The 8,721-nt window shown below is 38.8% G+C and overlaps 1 pseudogene; it reads right to left on the reverse strand.

The window, feature by feature from the left end:
- Window positions 1–4,254: 4,254 nt before the first annotated feature.
- LOC149224545 (3-ketoacyl-CoA thiolase 2, peroxisomal-like) lies at window positions 4,255–7,242 on the reverse strand (annotated as a pseudogene).
- Between the last annotated feature and the right edge of the window lie 1,479 nt (window positions 7,243–8,721).

Raw genomic sequence — 8,721 nt, forward strand, 5'->3', positions numbered from 1 at the left:
TGCTGAAGAGCACCTTCGTCTTGACAGAGGGATTCACCACACTATGCTGAAAAGCATCTTCCTCTTGACAGAGGGATTCACCATGACACTGTGCTGAAAAGCACCTTCCTCTTTAACAAAGGGTTTCACCAAGTGGCTGTGCTGAAAAGCACCTTCCTCTTTAACAGAGGGATTCACCAAGAAAACATTTCAACAGCAAAATATTACTCTGTCCCAACTTACAAATTTACACTGCTGTGTGTAAATATTTCTTACATTCACTGCTGTAAATAAAAATCCTCTTGCTTCATTCACCTTTTCACTGCTGTGTAAAAACACATTTCTTCATTCTCACTGCGGTGAGTTACACATTTACATTGCTATAAAAAAACATTTGTTGCTGCATCCCACACATTTTTCTTTTGTTTTCAGTCAACAAAAACAACCCTCATTTCCTTATGCATTGTTGTGAATGCCTCCTTTCTCACATTGCCCCTGTTCTATGTTCTTCTACGCACTAGTGTGCGTTTTTCATTTCCTCACACTGCTGTGTGTTTTTTTATTTCCTCAGACCCAATACCTCATTCGCTCGCAGCTTGCTTCGCAACCAACAACCATTACATTTTAACCTCTCTCCGTTATGTTTCGCACTGCTGTGCATTATAGTCTCCTTGCATCACTCAATCTTCATCTTCGTTCCCTTTTTCATTCACGCCTTGCACTGCTATGCAAAAACTAAAATTTCTTTTATGAAAGTCAACCCAAATCTATGTACTGTTGTGCATCTCCCTTTGTTTTTTCCGCTGCTGCAAATTGTCTCTTCATCCCATGTGCAAATAAAACATTACAAACACATTAACTCTTTTCACTGCATTACCTGCATAAAAAAACCTCATCCTCACGCTGCTGCGCTTCGTTCTCCACACAAATTGTGTATATGCGCTGCCCCTTTTCATTTTCCGCACTTCTGTGCATATTGCATTGCATATGTGATAAAAAAAAATTACATTTTTCAACACCGCTGCATATTACATTTCAAAGGGATTAACAAAAAGATTTCATTTGCGCTTTGCTACGCTGCAATACATCCTCCACGCAGTCTCCATGCCCTGCAGACCTTTCTTCTCTGCTTTTATGGCAGATTTAATTCCATATCTCTCCTCTATAAGAAGATAACTCAGCAAAGTTACAAAAATTACAGGCTCCCCCTTAATGTATGCATTGTTTTCCTTCAGCAAAGTTTTCTCAAAAGAAACTTAGATCTACTGGGGAGCTCAAGGGGCTTTCAGACTGTATTTCCTTCCTTCTCCATACTTGTGTAACTTTCTTCTTTTGCATGGGTCTAGCTTGCATAGGAGCCCATGTTAAGTTACAATCACGTGCCATATGCCCAATGTTATGACACTTGAAACATTCTACATTGTTCATGAATAAGAATTCATGATTTCTTCTTGTAAAATTGTTTCTTGGAGGTTGTCGGGGACCACAACATCTATCTCTATGAAATGCTCTACAGTCTTTTGCCATATGACCAAAGTTTGAACAAGAGTAACAATAACCATAAAATGAACTTTGGTACCTGGGAGATGGAGGTTTCCTTGATGTACTTCTGAAGCCTTGCTGCCTTGAGATTCTTTGATGATAACCATTGCATCTTGCCTCTTTGACATCAGCTACATTTCTTCTTGGAGCTGGTTTTCTGCTTGGAGTAGGATTTATTCTATTGTAGCCTTCATTTTTCTCCTTGCCTTTGCTGAAACTAGGAGCATCACAATTTCTTTCTGGCTTCTTCGCATCTCCTTTGCTTAAAGCATATTCATTCTTGTTTGAAGGTTCACCTACATACCCGAGTCCTGATTTATCAGATGGAGATCTGTGATAGCTGAGCATGTCATCCAAGGCTTGAGAGCTCTTCATGATTTTGTTCATCCCTTCAACCTTTTTCCTGAGGAGAACAATCTCTTCTTCCAATCTTTCACACTCATTATTCTTCTTTGCAAGTTGTTCCTCAGTTTCTTCTTTGCTACGAGTAGCTTCAGCTGCTACTATTTTAAGAGAGATGATGTTTGTCTTCATTTTGGAGATTTCTTCATTCTTTGCTTGACTGCTCTCCATTTTCTTTTTAGCTTCTTGTGCCTGCTTCCTGGCTTCTTGTATTTCAGAATTAAAGGAGGAGACCTCTGCCTTGTAATGTCCAATCTCTTCTACAAGCTTATTCACTCTCTTGTGCCTTTGTTCAAGTTGACTTGTCAAGACATCTTCCTGCTTCTTTGCTTTATTCAATTGATTTGTCATGGATATGACTTCTTCATGATGCTTCATCTTGCTTTCATCAAGTTCCTTCTTAAGCTTGGCGAGCTCTTCATCCCTTTCTTTTACTTGAAGTTTAATGAGGTCAACCTTCTCACATTCAGCTTCTATGATGGGTTCAGAATTTTCTTCTTCACTGATGGTCATGGTCAGTGCTCCCTTTGCATGAAGGTCATGAAGTCTGTCCCATATCTCCTTTGCTGATGAATATTTTCCTAATTTCTTCTTTACAGAATCAGGCAGTCCATCCAAGATAGTCTTTGTTGCTTTTGCATTGTACTCCTTGGATTCTCTATCCATCTTGCTATCATCAATCACTGATTCCCAGATTTCAATCCCTTCAGACTTTAAGAAAGTCCTCATTTTTATTTCCCATATATCAAAGTTCCCATCGAACCTTCGAGCCTCAAATAGAATGCTTTTAAATAGATTGTCTTATATTTTAGTAGAAGAGGGAGACACATTTTTAAGAGGATTGGAGGCTTTCTTATTTGACCTTTCCATTCTTAACTATGTTTAAAATACCTGATTGTGTTTTTAAATGACTCACTATTTCTTCAACAACAACACATAAAATTAATCTGAGAAATACCTGCATCTTTTTGCTGAGTCTTCACACTGCTGAAGAAGCTTTTTTTGCTACAACAAAAGGAACTCTTTTCTTCAGCTTCTTTGACACCTTCAAAGAGCCTAAGCCTGCTCTAATACCACTGTTGGGGATTTTTCTGGTAAAATCCCAAAAACAAACAAATAAAAACTTCACACACAGAGGCAATGCTCTGTTTCCTTCTCTCCACAGGATCTTTTGCACAGGGAGGCCTTTTTAAAAAAATGACTGAGAACAGAGTATTACATACCCAGAAAAAGATTTCTATTCATTAAACATAAATGCCTGATACATATTCATCCTCCTTCACTCAGAGGGATTTACCAAAAATACATTCAACCAACAAAAGTTACTCTGTCTCCTCCCGAGATTTTACACTGCTGGTGTGTAAAAACCCATTTACATTTACTGTTGTAAAACCCTTTTACATTTACTGGTGTGAAAACATTTTACTCATATTGCTGTAAAATAAATTTACATATGCAGCAAAATTTTACATTACATTCATAAAAAAACTTTACTCACACCATACGCTCTTGCTTCTTTCCCTTCATTTGGGCAACCAACAAAAATTTCATTTCAACCTCTATTCACTGCTATGAGTTTTATAAAATACAAAATCATTCACCAAACAAAACTCCCGTGCTTCTTCACTTATGCACTGTTGTGCAATAATCTTGCTTCACCCCAGGTCAACAAAAAAAAACTTACTGAAACATATGCGCTCCTCTGTTCTTCCTTTATGCACTGCTGTGCAAAAGCCTATTTTTATTCGCTGCCGAGTTCTCTCCATTTATATTCAACCACACTCTGCTATGGTTGCAAATTCCATGGTCTGCGTATTGCCCTCCTTGCTTCACACTGCGCACTGCTGTGCTTTATGCTGCCTGCATCGTTTTTCAGTCTTCGTTCTCGTTCCCTTTTTTTTAACACAATACACTGCAGTGCATTTTACGACATACAATTTATAAACCTACGCTTTAACACACAACATGTGCATTCATTTCATTGTAATTCACATGTGAAAAACAAAATGGTCAACGCACAAAAACTGCCCATACTTCCGCTATATAAAAAAAACATTAAAATTAAAAACCTCATCAACCATTTACCAACCCCTGTGAAGTCATTAAATTACCCTGACACAACTGCGGTCAACCCAACTTTAATTTTACTCCACGCAAAGCTTTAAATGCTGGCTCGTATGCAGGTTTGAAGCAATCGACGGCGGAAAACGATGAAGCGGATCAGACGGCGGTGGAGGATTTCGGGAGGCATTTTTATGTTGAACTTTAGGCTCCGAAATGTCTGACGTATATAGAGGACCACGTGGCTGAGGATAATCGAATCGGGCTCGATTATACGGAAACTGCTCTCACCACAAAAGCGGTCCGAAATCTGTCAGGCGGTTTGCTGGTTTGGCTCCGGCGGTTTTGGGTGCAGCGTGCTGGCTGAGTTGCTGTCCACGTCCGCGTCCACGCTGCCTGCAGTTAGAATTAATATTCCAAAATTTCCAAATGATGAGAAGTTTTCCGTGCAAGTTCAATTCAATAAATGGCTAACATTCAAGTTCTAATGACCAAGGAAATTGAGATGAAAATCATGATGTAAACCAGTGATATCATGGAAGTGGTAATCTCGATACTTTCAGCCTATTAAATTGCAGCGCGCAAAAAATGATTCACGACCTTACTGCATTACTAGAAATAAAACAAGCACCAATTGCACTCCAAGAGGTATGCACAACATCACAACATCTGAACATTGATGGATCCAGCATACACGTTCAACTTCATTTCAATCACAGGTTCTGGGGATGCGAGGAAAGCAACCACGTCGACTAATGAAATAGTGGGTTGGATTTGTAAAGGAGACCGAGGCCGTTCAATGTGATGTAAAGGTAACTCTATTGTGTGCAAATCAGGTTTAAGATAAAAGAAACTCCTGCGATTGCTTCTCATTGTGTTTCCTTTCTAGGGTTTCACATCGTAGATTTAGCTGGCTGCACCATTTTCCTTTTCTGGACGAACGATAAAATTTTGACCAGATCAATCATTGAGATCAAGCTCCCTCAAAGACCATCTCCCCACACACACACCCAGTTATTAAACGCACCAGATTTCCAAATTACACTACATCAATCCCATACAGTGTCCATGCCACAGTATAACTACCAACAATACAGCAGAAAAAACAATATTTGACCTCCATGCGTTTTATTATAGCTTCTGCGCACCATACGTTCTCCTTGCTGAAATCTACACTTGGATCTACAAACAACATGGATCTGTCCACTTCCAGCTTCACTTGTAAAGACCGCGGAGCACTGTACATTTTGTTCATGCTCTCATCATATAAAAACTACAATGTGCACGTCATCCCACTTATTGAGAGTAAAAATTAATGACCGAGGAGAGATTTCCGTCCACGTTGTAAGGTTGTCGCTCCTCGCATTCGTCCAGTACTTAATCAGGAAAACAAACTCTCTAAACCTTGCAACAATGTTCCATCTTTTCACACGGTCCTCCTCCAGATGATGGATATTTTACAAAACTTCCCTGTAGTTGTTGTTGCTGCTGCACACCTATGAGATTCAACCGCTGATTGATCCTGGTCTTACACGTGAAACTACATACCGCTCAGCGACATTTTCAGAGGTGATACCCATGGGCAGAAGACATTTTCAGAGATGATACCCATGGGCAGAAGACAATCTTGTGCTTCTTTGAAAATTTCAACCCTTGAATTGACAGAGCCTTCCCATGCCATAGGTTTACAGCTATGTTGCATGAGTTTTTGGAGCTTGGGAATTTTGAGAATTTTGGTACAGTGCTTTAGAATTGAGGTTGCCCAAGAAATTTAGAGAAAATGGCTAAAACTGAAGGGTAATATTATATAATAAAAAAAAAAAAAATTTAATATTTTTTTAATTATATAATTTATATAATAATCAAAATTAATATTAATTCAAAATATTCAAATATTAAAATCAATTTAAATATATAAATAATAAATATCTAATCTTTCTTATATATAAATATGGTCTCTTCTCTGTGTGTCTTTTCTCTCTAGCTTTTCCCTTCTATATATATAAAATGTCAAGTTCATTATAAGTTCTCTGACATGCTTTTAGAGTTAGAGGAAAAACAAGTCTAATATTTAAGCATTGACTGCCACATATAATATGTACTCACAATCTTCTGCTATATATATACATAAATAGCTAAAGGAATACTCATTAGCAGGACATCTCCATCGCCCTTACTTAGGTGCCAAACCCACCCTTAACCCATCAAGAGATTGCTCTAGTTTCTTAATTAAGGGTATTGGTGTTAAGTTTGTCTTTGGCCTTTCTTCTTGCGAAGGTTTCAACATAGGCTCGTGTTTTGTACGTTCCCATACAGTTCCAAATTCCCCAACCCCAGGGAATGGCAGAACTCCAAAAAAATGGTCTTCAAAGTTCCTAGAAGTTTCCAACTTCCCCAGCTCCCATTGAAGCTCCGCCTAAAAAGGTAACGTTCCCATACAGTTCCAAAGCTCCTGAGAGCATGGGAACCATTAGAATGTTCCCATATAGTTCCCATACAGTTCCAAAGCTCCTGAGAACACGAGAACCATTGAAATGGGTTTCCCACCTCTAGGAAGTTGTTCAGGTATAACAAAGGTGATCAATCCTGCACCAATGCCAATGTCATAAAAACAGGGTTTAATTGCAGCTGCAACATCTACAACAGCTTGGAGACCTGATGAGCATTGTCTATTGACAGTCCTAACAGGTACAGTCTCTGGAAATCCAGCATAAAAGGATGCCATCATGCACTCACTAGCACGCACATTGAGAGTTAGATGCAAGAACAGTACCCACAACTATATCACCAACTCCATTTGGATCAATTGCAGTCTTATTAATCAATGCCTTCAAAACAGGAGCAAGCAGAGCATTGTCTATTGACAGTCCTAACAGGTACAATCTCTATAAATCCAGCATAAAAGGATGCCCCTGCACTCACTAGCACCTTGAGAGTCAGGTGCAAGAATAGTACACACAACTATATCACAAACTCCATTTGGATCAACTCCAGTCTTATTAATCAATGCCTTCAAAACAGGAGCAAGCAAGTCATCAGGAAGAGTGTCCTTAAATCCCCCACGCTTAGCCTTGCATATAGGGGTACGATAAGCTTTGCATCAATGAAAACATCATCACCAAACTCAGCAGATCTTTCATAAGTTACATTGTCTCCAGCAGCACATACTGAAGCCACCAGATCTGTGGAAACCTTGGGAAAAAGAGCAAGCCTCAGATGGTTCAACAACACTTGTTGTCTAATGCGTAACTTCTCCATATACATCTTCATCGTAGCTGATAAACAGATATCCTCTAGAATGAAACTCTGCAATGGAAAGTGTATGTTCGAAATAATAATCCCAACCACCGCAATAAATAATCAGGCCGCAGCCATACCTGTCAGACGTACTTTTTGCAGGTTGCGTCTCTACTTGAAGACATTTTTGCAGGTTGCGTCTCAACGTGAAGATAGAAGGACCGAAGCCAGATGCGAACCATTCAGAAACTCATAGAAGGCATTTAAAGAATTTATGTACTTAGGTAAACTGATATGGGCAAGAATTAATTCAACAACCTTGTCCACACTCCAGAAACACCTGCGCAACTCTGATCACACTCAACAACGACATCAAAATTAATTTCGCTCTATCATGAATTAAATATAAAATTGTATGTTGAGTTATATATGAATGTAAAGTCATTTCGTAATAGGTTAGATAGGGTAGAAGAGTAAGACGGTGTGGAGAGGTTAGAGAGAAAGTAGAAAAAGAGCGCAAGTCTCTATGGAGAAAATTGTGGAGCAATTTTTGGTGGGCGCGTAAAACAACAGTTACTGTGTTTTACTGTGTAGTGTTGCGCATAAGTTTAAATCACTGTAATTTTTATTTTACTTGATGAATGAGCAGCAGTTTCATGTAAATGTATTTCATGTTTTAGAATTCAATACTAAGTTTATTATATTGCTCCAAAACCTACTTCCTCATTTTGTCGTGAGCGAATATTATTCATAAGTCTCTGAAATAGCTGCGCGGTTGTGCGATATTCAACCCTGAAAATAGTCTCGCGGTGCACGAAGGTAGCTCCGCGAAATCAGCCTCACGGTGCGGGAACCTAGTTTCGCGAAAATAGCTTCGCGAAAGTCACAACTCTCTGCCTCTCCCCTCTACAAAAACGAAAATTAAATTCACGAAATATTTTTTCAACATGGTATCAGAGCGGGTTAAACTCTGTTAGTGTAAAAACAAGTGTTTTTACTAACAGTGAAAATTGTTTTGAGCGCGGATTGTGTTTAGCATATTTACTAGCAGGTAGAAAGTTTTTTTTTACACTCAGAAATGGAAACATCAAGCACAAGCTTGACTAATCCTCAAATACCTCAGTTTAATGGAAAAAATTATGATTATTGGGCTATTACAATGAAGGCCCTGTTTTCTTCTCAAGATATTTGGGATTTGGTGGAAAATGGTTTTCAAGAACCAGTAGATGCAGCAACATACAATGCCTTATCTCAACAAGAAAGAGATGTGTTAAGGGACAACAGGAAGAAGGATTCAAAAGCCCTATTTTATATCTTTCAAGCAGTTCATGAAAGTATTTTCCCAAGGGTTGCAGCAGCAACGAAGTCCAAGCAAGCATGGGACATCCTCTAGACAAAGTACCAAGGCATGGCAAAAGTCAAGACAGCGAAGCTGCAAATGTTGAGGAGAGATTTTGAAACACTTTGTATGAAAGAGTCTGATAATATAGACTTGTTTTT

The sequence above is a fragment of the Pinus tabuliformis genome, chromosome Q (genome assembly GCF_031772625.1).
Source record: "Pinus tabuliformis cultivar Carrire ecotype Pingquan chromosome Q, CPIR1, whole genome shotgun sequence".
NCBI lineage: Eukaryota > Viridiplantae > Streptophyta > Pinopsida > Pinales > Pinaceae > Pinus > Pinus tabuliformis.